The following is a 13,200-nucleotide window of genomic DNA, read 5'->3' as shown; positions in this document are numbered from 1 at the left end:
ACATTTCTGCCACTTTCACGCTGTGTGAATAGAAAACTTTCAGCAAATGACCAACATTTTTAAAATCAATCCACATTACTGTGTACAATACCTCTCGCCAGGTCTTTACTTTCTGACCCTGGAGGTCGCTAACAATTACAATGCTACTTTTTATCAGAAGGAACAATCGAAAGCTAATTTCCCTTAAAGCCTGTCTCTTAACTCTAATCACCCAGAGGGACCAACAATAGCTAGGAGCTCTGAAGTACAACCTTCTCCCAGATTAACTCACCTCAGGACCCTTCCAATAACTAAGTGGCTTTGTCTCATTAATGCACTATTTGGTTCTTAGTAATAGCAAAGTAAATAATATGAATGTGAGAGAAATGTGTGCAACAGCATGGCTTTCCAAGCTCCTCAAACAAGCTTGTGAGTCTGTTGGTCTGTTTGTAAAATGTTTATGCATGGTGGTAAATTTGTGGGGGACAAGTTTTCTTAATTTAATAACATTAAAGCTGTGCATGATACATTTACAGAACTACAACACTGAGTTGGGATAAGAATAAAGGTCTAAATAAAGGGTGATGAAAGCAGTGGGCCCAACAGGTCCATGGCCCCTTTACCACTGACAGGCCCTATCACACAACTCAATTTTGGTGTATTTATAACTTCCCTTATTAAATACGAAGTATAATAATGGGTGTAGTCTGAGAATTCGCTTGCAGCTGGTGTGATCTCATTTGTGTTAGGCAGGAATCTCTGTGCCATGACAGTGATTAAAGGAGCAGAAGTCTGAGCCAGTTAGCAGCCATACCAAGCCAAGTGGGATGGTAATACACCATTAATGTTGTTGTGTGTCTGGGTACCGTTTAAAGTTTAATTACAAAATATCCCTAAGTACTATTCTACAACAAAACAGTTGCCTTTTAAACAACATGGTATACAAAGAAATGTGTATGTCAACCTTAATGTGACAGTCGGTGAAGGATCTGTGTAATAAACATTATATTGTAACCTACAGCATTGATGTCAAATCATATTGTGAGCTTCCTTCACACACACGTGCACGGCGTTACAGAAATTTCCAAAGGTGAGCAGGGTACAATTGCAGCTGTGCCCGTTACTGCACATGAACTTTATCTGGCTTCTCTCTGTCTTTCCAACACACTTTATTCCCACCGGCAGTCTTGACCCTCTTGCCTCCTCTTCACTCCACTGCATTACTAAATGCAGCCATTTTGGCTCCCCTAGGGCCCATGATAGAGCTTTGGTCGCCTCCTGGCCACATTAATACCACTAGGAGTGTAATGAAACTATGGATTTTCCATCGGAGCTCTGACACTAACTGCCTGTTTGCTGTGCATCCACTCTGTGCTGTGCTGTTCTCCACTGTACATGTACAGAGGAGAGATTTCCCCAACAACAATAGCTCGTTGTTTTTTTTTTCTTTCTGGAAATTGTTTTTCAACTCGATGGCATTATACTAAACATCAAATGAGTTACAGGCAAGCTTTTAACAGATGTTAAAAGAAGTTTGTGTAAGATGTATTTTTACAGCTAATTTTTAATAATAATAATAAAAAAAAGAAGAAAAACCTTGTAGTTGTAAGCAGATGTACTATCAAAGCAATGAAGTGTAGAATGAATCCTGTCCACAGCCACTGTGTAGTGCATGAATAAACACATACACACAAACTTGAAGACAGACTGAACATGCAGGAGGAGTTAATGAGTGTGTGTGTGTGTGTGTGTGTGTTGCCTCTGCAATTTTATTTCTCCCTCGCACATCCCTCTCTCTCCTTACACACACAAATGCACACAGGGGTAAACATGACCTACAAGCCCACTTATTTCCAACCCCAGCTGAAACTGCATTCCCACTGTTGTGGTGCACAACTCTAACATTCAGCAACATTGCAGCAACCCAGTTTCAGTGTTGTGGCTGCGTTGAAATCCCATGGCTGAATCACAAACATCAATGCTCCCTGTGACTCTCTCTCTCTCTCTCTCATCGTTCTTCTTCCTCACTATTGCCAACCGTGGCTGCCCTGACTACTGTTGCCATGGCAACCGAGGAGCAGGCCCATCGCTGAGGGATTTGGAGACAAGTTGGAGTAAAGACCTCTATGTTATTGGAGCCTTATTATTGGGTGTGCACTTGTGTGACTGTGCTTATTGTTGTATGCTCAAAATGCTCTGATATCTTCTGTACGATAATAAAATGGGGTTCTCGTGGGACCACGAGCGCAGTCGAAAGCCATACCCTGCCACTGCAAAGCAGGATAAATATCAACTAAAAGAGCATGGAAAGCTAAACAACACAGTACACGTGTATTAGTCCATCACTGATTTAACTGCAAAAGAGCAGTTAAAGAGAATATAGCTAACCAAAGAAGTCTGTGTACCCACAAACTCTGTCCCTTCCCTCTCTTAAACACCCCGTGTACTGGCCGTATCAATTCCAAGGTTATCAGTAATCCAATAGGTTTCCCTGGAAGCAGGCGGTTTTCCAGAGACACAGTCAATATCCTGAAAGTAGAAACATCCGGAAGGGATTCCTACCAAGTGACACAGTGTCCGTTCTCTTTCTTACTTTCTCAGTGACAAGACTACCTTTCTGTACTTTTCGCTCTCCCCCCCCGCTTCTTTTTTATCTTGAGAACGAATTCTTCATTGACATTCAAAGATCAGTGCATACCGTGACATGCAAACTTTTTGAGACAAACACTAGCACACACATATACACAGGAGAGCAGAGAAGATCTACTGACAGGAAAACACTCTTCAGTGCCACACGGTAAAAACTGTCAACCATTCCTTTAAAGCACACACACGCAGACACACAGCAAGGTTAAAGTGAGAGGTTGTGGTGTTATTTCTGGGCCACTGGTTCACTGCCAGTGACCCATAAATAAGACAGCACATGGCTCTTATGGATAATACTGCATAGCTGGGAGTCCTCTGGCTATAGCTAGAAGTGGATATGGACTCCTGATGATCCATTTAGGATGGGCTTACACAGACTGAAGCTCAGCTCTTTACTGATGACAAACAATCGAGTCTATACAGGAACTCAAAGATAACTACTTCAAACCATAAACTTTATATAAAAGATGGGCGTACCCACCATGACAAAACCAAATGGTTAGTGAAGTGCAGCATTTCAGCGGTTGCCCTGTTGTTGTGGTCATTCCAGATGTTACAAGCAAGGGATGAATCTGCCTGAGAAACTCAGCTGTCAAATCATGAAGTAGCTATAAACTTAAGCATCCGTTTTATAGTTTGTTTTTTCTATTCTAATCAGGACGATAATTTACAAGATTTAGATTGTTTAATAAATCAGAGATAAAACTGGTGAATGAGAGTGTTTACTGTGGTCATAAATCAAGTGTACATAGCAGTCCGCAGTTTTCCCACAAACCTTTATACAATCAGAATCATTTTTCCCAGCCCAGCAGAGTCGCACCCTGCTGGCCATTCGAAATGCAAAAGGTTTAACAGTTCCCATTTAGCAGACTGGGGAGCTGCAATCATGTTTTACATACAGTCTATGGTCCACATGATCTTTAGCTCATTTTCAGTAGAAGAAGGCAAGAAAACTGTCCATTAAATATTTACACAATGCTTTTTCCTATGAACCTCTGTTGCTAGAGTACTTTCAGAGTGTGATGCATGTCTTTGTACATATGGGGGCTTGTGCTCACGGTTCCTTCCTGTTTTTCCAATTGTGTGTGCATCTGTGCCTGCCTTCATTAAAGACTGAATGTGTACAATGTGTGTGTGTGTGGCTGCTCTCTGAGGACCCCGCTTGCGGTACTTTAATTAGCCTAATCCAACAGCAACACATGGATGGAGGAGCATAGTAGGAGAGGGATGTGAGGGTGGTTGGAGGGCGTGAGGTGGCAGACAGAACAAAATCTCTCTCCCTCTCCATACCATTTGTTACTCCCCCTCCAAAGAACACAACATGTACACACCTCCATCTTGGCTCTTGGCAGTGCAGTTGCTGGCCAGGCCATTGTAAAATCCACAGGGAGGGGGAAACGGTCTTTGAAATGGCTACATGGGCTGCTGGAGGCCAACTATACCATTCCCAGGGAGACAGCATTCAAACCATAGCTACGCTAAATGACCAATTAAATATAATAGCGAGTGCTTAATTGGTGTTAGCCAATTTAGAATGACACTGTGCAATTAATGTTATAGAGAAGATATAGAGACGACTGTTGGGAGTGTCTGTGTACATTGGTATGCTAATTCAGCAACCCAAACCAGTCTTTGTGTCTAAGACCATTTTAGAAAGAAAAGGGATAGATGGAATTGTGCAAGAAAGGAGTGGGGCAGGGGATGTAAAGAAGGTAGATGAAGTGAGATAAGATGGGAGGAGAAAAAGAATGACTGCTGGGGGAGAGTGGGTGGGGAGCAAGGGAGAGAGTGAAAGAGGCGGGAGTGGACAAAATTTAAAAAAAACAAAACAAAAAAAACCACAAGATGCACAAACAAATGCTAGCCTTGGGAATAGATGCAATCAGCTCATTCAGTCAGCTAATGACCAATTCCATGGAGAAAAGTGAGACGGAGAAAGACCGATAGTGTGAGTGAAGCAAAGACAGAGAACAGAAGGACTAAATGGAAAGGACAAGAAGTGCAAGAGGAACAAGAGAAACATGGAAAAGAGAGACTAATTAATCAGGTTGAAACATTTGAATTTAATAAAGGGATGGATAAATTACGAAAAGGAGACAATTGCATAATTTGAATATGGGATTAAAAGAGGGAATATAAGGACATAAAGTGCCTCACCATTTTTAAAGACTTAGCTGGTGGAAATGTTAAGTCACAAGGTCAGCTACACCAGTAATAGGGCTTTTTTTCTAGCTCCAGTAATACTAATAAGAAGACCCTAGATATAGTGGAACAAGAGTTGGTCCTGAAACTGAAATAAGTTCACTTTAGCCAGCTGTTACTCTAAGAGACTGGGCAGAGGGCATAAGACCAGTGTGGGGAATTGGCTTTCCGCTTGGCTATCACATACTCTTACGCTAACAGGATTACCCACAGGGTGAGTGCAGTATGGCCAGAAGTGGTCATGAGGCGAGTGGTCTGGAAGCAGGCAGGCTTGGGGCAAGATACAAAGCCAGCTAACACTGTGACAAGGTTTCAGGCTCAAGCTATTACCCCTGGGGGGGCACAGGACAGAGGGGTAATTAGTTAGACAGCGGGAGATGCCATCATGCTGTGTGAGAAGGATAAACGCAGGGAGCTGTTGTATTTGGACTTGTTTTTGTTCGTGTATCTCAAAAGTATTTTGAAGTGTGTGCGTTTGGAAAAAAAAAAAAAAAAAAAGGACAGAGAGAGACAGACCCAGTCTGAATTTCATGGCCTTGAAGTGCTACTAAAGCCTACGACGCCCATTTGATGTCACACACTTCAGAAAAAGACATTCACAAATTACAGTAACAGAATATGCAGTCACCTCATACCGCACTGTATGCAAATATACGCAGGTGAGTGTGAATGCAAATGTGTGTTTGTTTCCCTACTCACAAATGTTAATCATCTTAACGTCACTAAACCACAGGAACTAATCAAAAACAATCTATTAAGAATCTATTAGCTTTGCAACGTGTAATCTGATAAGCCTGCTACAGTTGTTTCCCATAGGAGGCTGCGTGCACGAGTGTGTGCACGGCAGTGCCGTTTGCATTCTTCACAGTAGATTAGCCAATTTGATAGTAACTCACATATTTACACTCATCATTTAGTGTAATGGAGATGGGAAAGAATCCTTGTATTATCTTTTTTATTTATTTTTTTTATTTTATTTTCTCAGAGAAGCATCAAAGTGCTGTGCCTCCTTCCATTATGTGTCCTACTTCTGTGTGAGGGTATCCGTCCGTAAACAGTTGCTGATTTCTTCCATTTAATGGCTAAGAGGTTAAGCTTCCACATGTGGCTGTAATGGGCTTGTGGTGAGCTGTGTAGCGAGTTGAAGACAGTCTCTTTTAAAACCAGGAACATACATACTGTGAGCTGCTGAGTTTAATTGGAAAGGAATGAGCGTATGAGACACTGTGTGACTGTGACTGTATGCCTGTATGAGAGATATAGCCTCCAAAGGTAATCTTTGCCTGCTGTGTCACTCGTGACCAAACCTCTGGACACTGTGCTGTCCCAGTGTGTTTCCAAGTTGGTATATACCTGCATGAATGGGCTCATTTTACCTTTCAGTATGAGCTATGACATTCCCTCTAGTGTGTGTGTGTGTGTGTGTGTGTGTGTGTGTGTGTGTGTGTGTGTGTGTGTGACCTGTCAGAAATAATGACACCATGAGTCCTGGCATTGTGCCATCCACCAGGTGTGCTCTTGGCTGTATCAGCTGCCATAGACAGAGCTCTGCTATAATTCTATGGAACTGATGCCTTAAAGAAAATCCTTATTTGCTGGAAAGAATACACTAAGTACATCAACAGTATATTGTGATTTTCACAATTGTACAGTAAAACAGTGCAATTTTAAAAAGTGCATGTAACTTTCACACACACATATCATATGGAGAGCGGGGACTCTTTGATGTTCCACCCCGAGATGCCTAATGGAGATGACCTAGAAACAGGCTGGCCTCGTCCTCACTTGGATCATGTGAGCATCCCAGCTTGCATCCAGACTCTTCTAATCTTCCCTTAAAAATGGATTCTAGCGTGGTGCATTTATAATTCATCTCCCTTGCTCTCTCTTTTCATTCTGTATCCCTTTCTCTTGGCTTTTTCCCCACTCTCATCTACTCCCCACTTTGGCTCATTAACCCCTGGTAGTAGTGAATTGTGGAGAGAACGCAGAGGTAGTGAATGAGTGCTGTGCAGTGCAGTCACACACAGTTGAACTGAGCTAAAATGCATTAGCGCTGAGATTATCAAGGACTGAACCGTTCTCATTTGTGGCATTAGCCTACACAGAAGCCCACTGTAACTTCTCTTGCTCTTTAAAATGATTAGCTTTAAACATTTATTGTAGCTTTGGTTAAAGGACTAGATTGGTGCCAAGATTAAGACACATTTGTTAAGGTTTTGAGAGTGAACTATCAAGTCATATCGCCTCTTAATGTCACCATAGCTTGTTAGGAAGGTAGGAAATATGGCTCGTTATGGCATATGAAGCTCTTGCAGGAAAAAGGTGCAGAATTAGACCCCTGGTTTAATGAGACTGGATGGAATCATGCATGTGTAAAGGATGGTATGGCATTAAATCTTTTAAGAAGATCCCTCATTACTGTCTACCCTTACAATCTAAGTGCTACAACCTATTTTCTGGAGTGGGAAAGAGTGTGTATGTGTGTGCGTGGGCATACACAAACTTTATACATGCAAGCTTCCTGTATATATGTACACTTATACATATATTTATTTGCATTCGGAGTGCATATGCACACACTCTTCACTTTAATGAGAGAAAATGATTAGAGAGAAATAGCGATCACTGCCATTTCATCTCAACACATACAAACGCTCAGCTATTATCAGGGAGGGGAATCTTTGATCACAGAAGGAGATAGAAAGAGAATATGTGAGCAGCAGATGAAACAGAGAAAACGAGGCAGAGAACAGAAGCAAAGAGGCAAAGTGAGGAAGCAGTGGATGATCCTGTTACTCACTGTGCTTGTTACAGTAGTCAGAGTTGAGGGTTATGGATGAGTTTTAGACATTGTTAGAGCTTATATTATCCAACAATCTATATGGTTGCTGCTCATAAAATGAGCAAAAGCAGAGATAGCAGAAGTGAACAAACCCTGTATATTCACAGTGTGAAATTCTACAATGACACCCTCCAAAGGCTCGAGTGTGTGCAGACGTGTGCGAGAGTGCATTCACGGAAAGATGCTGAACGCTATTGTAGGATGAATATAGTCATATGCAAGGATAACCTACATATGGGAGAAAGACTTAGGCTGGCAATGAACAGAGACAACTGATATCCATTTGCTTGAGCGACATAATTACGATCACACAAACAGACACATTAGCTTAACTGGAGTTTTAGATTGTCAAACATACTTATACAGATGCAGGCAGTGGACAATGAAATAAGACCTTATAATGGTCATTACATTACTTTAATAATATGCATATAGTTCAAGTTTCACTCCCCAAAAAACAAAAAAACAACAATAAAATCACCATCTGTGGTCCTCTGAGCACTGTATTAGCCACGGTTAGAATAACAAAGGCAAAATTCATTTGAGGTTGCGTGCTAACTGAGTGGTCCTACGGCATATTCCTGGCTCGTCTCACACATTTGTGACTCAACTGGGCTATTTGGGAAAACACCATTTCACTGTGCTGTCAGGAGAGGGAACAAATTGTAGCAGAAAATGATACATTTAGCTGTTAATATGAGAACATTATGATTAGATTGGAAGACGGATGGCGCGCTGGGAGAGAACTAAATTAGGTGGAAAAACTTGGTGTTAAATGCAAAGTGCAAGTTATCCGTTTTGTCTAGGGAACTTGATCATAACTTCCACAGCCTCTGCCATATCAAATCTCTTTCACAATCAGCTACATCTCCATTTCCTTCGTCGCTTTCTCATCCGCTTCGTGCGTGTTTGTGTGACCCCATGCAGTTGGGTGAACTAATGACCGAGGGCCACCAAGCGCCCGCACAAAGCCGGCCTCTGTGCTCATGCCCGGGCCAAACAACTCGTGGCTTGGGAGGCTGAGCCAAATGATGACACAAACCACAGAAGTCTCTCACTCAGACACTCACACACGAACAAACAAAGTCTATGTACCATATTTTCAGACTGTAATTTTCTGCACATTCTCAATTAAAAGAAGACGACACAAATAGAGAATCAGTAAAAGACAGATGTTTATTTCATCATTCCTCCCTGACAAGCAACTACTTTATTTTCAGAATGTGTTTTTATTTTATTTATTTATATATAATTGTTTTTTACTATTTGGGCACTGTCTGCAAAGAGAAGGCTGGAACAACAATTTAAATGCAAAGCACTAAAAACAGCCTCACACACACAAACACATATACACACAGGGGAGTTTGACAGGGCAGCATTATGCACCAGTAGAATAACAATCATCAGTCAATTAGGCCATGACATGGTCTCTTGACGGTGACACCGGCAGCCCAGTGGAATACATCAGTGACTTCACACAGCAATATACACATACAAATGACAAACTGTCACTTCTTATTAACCCCTGAAATGCTGTCTCACCGGTGTAGTTACGGCTTAAACCTCATTTCTGCAGTATTATCTTTACTATGATGAAAGATTTTTTTGTTATTTTCAATAGGTTAGAAAAATAAAGATACAAGCTTTAGATCTTAGATCACTTTTGGGGATAATCTTTACCACCAAAGAAACTGGAGCAAGTTTTATGTTACAGTCACTTGTGTGGGTTAAGTTTTTCTTAAAATTTGACAGTGAGAAATATTATTTAGAACATTTGCTGAGGTAATTTTAGACAAAGCTCAAACTGAAGATGAGACTCAAAGACTCAAAATCTGTAATTCATAAACCTAACTGCGGCTTCATGAGGCCTGCTGTGTGTACAACAGCAACAACATGTGAAATCCCATCTGCCACTTAATGTTTAGATTGCAGCTGCTTAGCTGACGCAGTCATCCACTTAGCTTTTACAATGTGCTGCAGGGTGACAGAACAAATACTCGGTCATGTTCGCTTTTAAATACACCTCAACAGATCCTGTACTGATTAGCTAATGAAAACGCTTACTAGGTGTAGGGTCAAACATGTTATTTTTTGGCTCCAAGACATGCTCTCAAACCATCATCCACTGCACTCTCTGCTTTGAATATCCATCAGTTTTCTTCCATATATCCGATTCAGGGGCACAGGGGAGCTGGAACCTTTGCCAGCTGCTATTCAGCAGTGGGGTACACCCTGGACAGGTCGCCGGTGTATCAGAGGATTTTCAAAAAATGATTTTTCATATTCAAAGGACTTTTAAAATGCTATGTTGAAGTTTGTTACATCTATAAACCTATGTGTTTCATGTAGTAACATGTAGTGTAAGGCCTTATTTGTCCCATTCACTATGTTATTCTTATGGTGGCCGTTTACGCTCGTCTTATATTGTCTTCTAACTGCTGTCAGAAACTGCAGGGAAGCTCAATTGATGCACTGATGAATGGTCATTGGACGGCACCTTCACCTGAGCCTGGCATGGACACAATGGGGGACACATGGAGCACTTGGGGCTCGTACCACCTGGCACACTGGCCATATATACACAGCAGATGGCTCGCGCTGGCCTCTGATGGAGGGTGCAGCTGAGGAATCCTAACCTGCGTTTGAGTGTTCGTGTGTGTGCAGCACCAAAAGCAGACACAATAGGTACTAGATTGTCAAGTGCGATCCTCCCTTCTTCTCTCATCTCCCCAGACCACCTATTGAGATGGTGCATATGTGTGCAAGCGTATGTGTGAGTGTGTCATGGTTGATGCCCATTTATTGTCACTGCTCAACAGGGCCTGAAAGCACAGAAGTGGCTGAGAGAATCACTCAGACTTTTATCATTGTAAATGTGTTGGCTAAACAAACCACAGCAGCTTTGTTACAATGCTTCTTCAGACAGAAAGGCAAAAAAGAGGAGTGAATAAGGTGCACTATGTAAACTAGAATAAAGCTGACAAAGACACACAGGGACCGATGGCAGGCAGAGCCAAGCACCCAGACATAATCACACCGTCAGAGAATCAGAGCTTTTAATCCTAAAAATTAAGTGCAGCGGATAGCCGGTCAACAGTTGTGCCCTTGACCACAGCAGTATCCAGATGACCATTGAAATTAGTTAATCAGTGGGCATCACCTCTCTTCATCACTTCCTTCCCGCTTCTTCTTCCGCTAACCTCCTATATCTCCTTCATCTTACCATCTTCCTTCCTGATTCTCTCTCTAATGTCTGTGTCCCATCAAACCATTACTCATTAGTAAAAGCTTCTCCTGCGAGTGTGTGAGAGGCTACAGAGCACAGAGGGACTTCATTAGTGCTTAAAACATGTTGTTTATGCTACTGTCTTATTGCTCTGGAAAACCTTGAACATCATAGTTAGTTAAAAATAGACTGAGCGCAGATATAACAGATTATCAAAGCACTTCACGTCTAGCCAATAAAGACGTGAACAAAAAGTTATTTAAGTTAAAGTGATGTGACTTAAACCTCGAAACTCTCCCAGGAGATTAATGTGGATCCATTTGGCAAACATTAGTTGGCTATATTTAAAATTATTGTAGCAGTCACTGCCAAATTTGTTGGATTGTTTTTCAGATTTGCCAAACATACCTTTCCATGTCTCTTAAAACGCACCTGAAAAGCACACATGCAAGCTGTCTCCTTAAGGCAAATTCATCCAGCCAACCAATACTCTCCTTATTTCTGCCCCTCTTTCCCTTCATCGCCCTCAGGCAGAGCTATATAAACAACATTCAACACTAATGCTCTCCTGAGGAAGGTGTAAGAACAGGAACATACTCAGTAATTCCTTCATGGCCTGCATGCACTCCCACCAAGCTGTCAAAACTTTAAGAAACACTGGTCCTGAAACAGATGATGCTTTTACTGAAAGGATAATGACACAAATAAAAATCAGTTACAGAAACACTGACGCACACAATCAGAGGACCCAACAATCTGTTATCACACACTATTAATTCAGTTGCTCTTTTTCCATTTTTTTTTCTTCATCTGCCTCTTTATGGCTGCTGAGTGTGTGTGTGTGCGTGCATGTCTGTGCATGCTCCAACGTCAGGTTTTAGATATTGTTCCTTCACAGCAAACTGAATCCTTTCCAAGACCAGATTATTTTAGTTGTTTTTGGGTTTGACTGAAACACAAGGCAGCCAAAAGAACCGCAGGCTCCTTGGCTCTGCTGTTGCGCACACGCACACATATGAAGGCGCGCACACACATGAAAACGACTTATCTCAAAACCTACTGCAGCAGTCTCTTCCCCAGGTGATGCTCCAAACACACGTATATACCTCAGTCAGAGTGCATAACACCACACAAGAAAAGACATGTGAGAAGAGCTAAATAAATAAAGGGACTGTTGCCGAGCTAAGTGAATGGGTGTCACTTTGACAAATGCACGGCACTGAATCTTAGTCGACACTGTATTGTTTGCTGTCTCATGCGCTCTCATAAACACAAACACATGCGTGCACACACGAACCCATGCCATCGCAAGCGCGATGCATTATTATGCATACTGTGAGTGACAAACACACAAGCATTGCGTGAATACATAAACTCATATTAAAAGTGCACAAACACACAGGCTGATTATACATTCATAATATTGAATGGATGACAGGTCTTGAGCAGTGTGGAGAGAAATGGGGTGAATTCTAATGAGATACCATTTACCCCGAGAGCTCTGTCCTCCATAGACTGGATACACACACGCGCGCGCGCGCAAAGGAACAATTGCTGAGATTGAACACAACACTGTTACACAAAAAGGACCATAATTGAGGAAAATTGTACATATATCTAACATACAATCACAAAAGGTCAGCTATATCAGTTTAATCAGGCACAGAGGTTTGTCCATTTGTTACATGACTGCACATCATTAATCATTCCTCTACAGAAAAGGGTGCGACAGCCGCATAAGTGCGATGACATAAACCCTAACTTGCTTTGAATCCACAAAGAAATTGACCCAAAGAAAGGGACAATAGTTTCATCAAGAAATGCACTTTAGATTTTCTTTTTCCCCACCAATGCATCCATCACCACTTTATCCCTGTCCAAAGCTCTATCTATCCACCTCAGCCCTGCACAGCTGACCTGAACAGAAAAGCCATTCACCAGTCATAGCTGTTGGATTGATTGAAGGTGAGCTCTTAAAAGACCGTACGTGGCATTGGGACAAAGCAGTTACGTTTTATGCCTGACGTGACAAACATGACAATCAATGAAAGAGTAGGCGCAGACTTGCTTTAAATTGCTTGTTAAATGAACAGGTTTTAAAGAGACACTCGGATGTCCTGCTGGAAATAGCCACTAACGAGAAAAATGGTGTTGACTGCATTTAGTATAAAAAAAGCATCAGCAAAGTGCCTTATGTAAATCTGCAACGATTAGGCCGCCAGTACACAGCTTATGAACTGACAAGCGTCAGTGCGCAAAAAGCTGGTCACCATTCATGAGTAAAAAAATATTTGCCAGAAAG

General features: G+C 41.8%; 1 protein-coding gene across 4 annotated transcripts in view; it reads right to left on the bottom strand.

Moving 5' to 3' along the window:
- LOC134627962 (plexin-A1-like) overlaps positions 1 to 13,200 on the bottom strand; it is a 178,339-nt gene that overhangs the window by 117,090 nt on the left and 48,049 nt on the right. The window lies entirely within an intron of this gene.

This window comes from Pelmatolapia mariae, linkage group LG5 (genome assembly GCF_036321145.2).
Source record: "Pelmatolapia mariae isolate MD_Pm_ZW linkage group LG5, Pm_UMD_F_2, whole genome shotgun sequence".
In the NCBI taxonomy this organism is placed as follows: domain Eukaryota; kingdom Metazoa; phylum Chordata; class Actinopteri; order Cichliformes; family Cichlidae; genus Pelmatolapia; species Pelmatolapia mariae.
The sequence above is the reverse complement of the archived record's forward strand: the minus strand, read 5'-3'. Positions and strand labels throughout refer to the sequence as shown.